Source organism: Arachis ipaensis, chromosome B05 (genome assembly GCF_000816755.2).
Source record: "Arachis ipaensis cultivar K30076 chromosome B05, Araip1.1, whole genome shotgun sequence".
NCBI lineage: Eukaryota > Viridiplantae > Streptophyta > Magnoliopsida > Fabales > Fabaceae > Arachis > Arachis ipaensis.
In genome coordinates, this window is record NC_029789.2 from 37,624,322 (window position 1) to 37,627,315 (window position 2,994).

Consider the following 2,994-nt stretch of genomic DNA (forward strand, 5'->3'; position numbering starts at 1 on the left):
AACACCCTCCACCACGCCGACAACACCACTGCCGTCGGCCGCCTTGTCACTCTTTTCCCCCCTCCTTCTTTCTCTCTGTCCCCATTTCTCACCCCATCCTCTGCTCCATCTCCTCTCACAGCTCCACTGCCTCTGTCACCACAACCCCATTGTTGCCCGTGAGCATTCTGTAAGCACCACTACTGGCAGCACTACCTTGCTGTTCCCTCTGTCCTTTCCCCACGTCTCTGCTTTTGCTCTGCTTCCAGGTCTCTGTCTTTTTTCTGTTCTATTTTTTTTACTGCCTTATGATTAATTTTGTTAATTAGCTTAGTTAGTTAGAAATGCATGTTAGTTGATTAGGTGGTTAGAGAATCTGAGCTGGATAGTGGATTTAGGTTTGTTTTGAATAATGATGATGATTGAAAGTGTTGCTGCTTCTATGGTTTTCCTTGGCTTGTTTGTTCTGCTTGATGCTATTGCCTGGCTGGTCATTATTGCTGTGTTCTTGCTGAGTGCTGTGGGCTGAGTTCTTTTCCAAATTGCACTTTATTGTTGAATTCAATTATGCTTAATTGTTTGGATTCATGCTGCTTCTGGAATGGCTGTTGAATTCAAGAAAAAGAGTGCTACTGAACTGTCTTGGTGCTATAACTTCAGCCATTATTTGCTCATGGCTACTAGTTGCTTAATTGTTCATAGCTGCTTGTTGCTGGTTAGTTTAGTTTAAATTGCTTTTTGATGTTTTGCTGTTGCAAGATTGGCTTAAATGTTCATTTCATATGAATTCACATGTGATTGCTGCGTGTTTACTGTCAAATATTCATATGGAGTCTGAATTAATTGTTTGAATTTGGAATATGGCCAATTTACTACTGAAATGCTGCCGGATTTTTTCTAACCATGTTTCATGAAATAACATTGTTTAATTGATGCAACAAGCTTCTATTTGACAATTTCTGTGTCAATAGAATTTTGTTTGCTAAATGGTTTTGGAAACTCTTCAAGGACGTGTTTACAAGTTTTGGTCATGCTTATTATATTCTTTGCTTGTTTACAATGTTGATTTACTTCTATGCATTGAATAGTTTGAGTAAATTTTCAGATTGACCATAAACTTGGTTTTCATTTGAAATTGAGCCCCATTTGCTTGCTTTCACAAGGTTGATGATTTCTTCCACCTATGTGGCTAATGTGACTCATTTTCTCTATACCCAAATTACCTTTAGTCACATGGTGCATAAAATTTTCAACTCTTATCTCAACCTTGTGACCTTCATGCCTCTTTGAACTTGGTGTTGAATGTTTCTTGTTTGACTTGTTTTTCAAAGTTTTGATTTTACCAACACCAATTCATACAACCCTAGTGATCTTTACATTGATTGATGACTTGTTCTCATCTTGATTGCTTTTTGACAATATCATATTTCATCATCAATGACTATGTGCATTTCATGGTTGTGAATATCCTTGCATTCCTATTTTGTACACTTCTTTTAATTGAGCCGATAACTGTCATATCACTGATTTTTGAACTAATTTCTAACTCTAACTTGATTAACCAACTGATTTCTTCCTTTTGTTTTAGACATAACCCCTTTAATCAATCTTTTGAATATGACGTTTCTTACGCTCAATGAATAAGCAATGTGCAATTGTAGTTTGAATTCTTGGTTTGTGACTTAGTTTGAATTCTGAGATTTGTTACTTGCATTCCAAGAATTCTCTTTTCTTCACTCATTTCATGAATATGTCCTACCTTGAGTGCTTTATATCTACTTGGCTAATTGCTTATATCATATCATAACTGTTTTTCAGGATGTCAGACAAAGGAAAAGCTATAGCCACTACTTCAAAGAAGAGAAAGCGCTCTAAAGCCTCTACCCCATCACCTTATGCTAATTATGCTAAGAATCCGCTGAATGATGTGGACAAGGAGAATCAGCTACTCCCATCCACTGACCCAATCAAGTTCTCCAACCTCTACTGTGAGCTTCGCTTCCCTAAATATCGGAACGAACCTGAATATTGAGAAGAAACTGGTCCTTCCCAATGATGTGAGACGCGCCATCAACAACCGTATTCTGCAGTTGGACTTGGACTTTGTTGATAGAGATTTGGGGAAGATAAACACTTCGTGGGTGAGAGAATTCTACTGTAACTTATTTCGTGCCACTCTTGATTCAGTCCAAGTGCGGGGTAGAGAGATTCTGATCACCGAGGTAGCTATTGGGGAGGCATTGCTTTGCCGACCTCGTACTGGTGACTCATGCGCCTGTCAGCAGGCAGAGATAGCTATCCACTGCATAACTTTTGATTATGAGGTGCTAAAGCGCGTGATTACCACACCTGACGCCCCTTGGGTGATGGATTCTGGAAACAAGAAGCCCAAGGGGATGCTTTTCACTTATCTATCGAGAGAGGCTAAGACTTGGCAGCATATATTGGCCTATTATGTCCTGTCCACCACTCACTTCTCAGAGATCCCGATGGATATGCTAGTTCTGATTGGTTGTGTGATGGAGGAGAAGGAGGTCGACTTCCCCCGACTGATCAGGCAGAGTATGTGGCACGTGCATATCCGTGGCCTCTTGCCATTTCCTACACTGGTCACCAGCATGATTGAGCAAGCTGATGTCCCGTGGGAGGACGATGATGTGACACCACCACCCCCAGATGACGACGACAAGGAGGTTACTATTCAATGGGGTGGGTGAGTGCACGAGAAGCCCCCACCCAGACGCCATTCTCGAGCCAGAGGAGTGGTGGAGGCAGCTCAGCCCTCATCATCAGCAGCAGCAGCAGGACCCTCCTCTACTTCAGTCGCAGCATCCTTGCCACCACCTCTTGCACCTGAGCCGACATACCTGTTGGTGTAGTGCCTGTTTTGCTTCATGGAGCGCAGCGAGTATCGTATCATGCGACGTCTCGATCGCATAGACCAGGTGTTTGTATCACAGGGTATTGAGCTACCTCCGTTCCCAGACTCTCCCACCTCCGACGAGCAGGATCAGG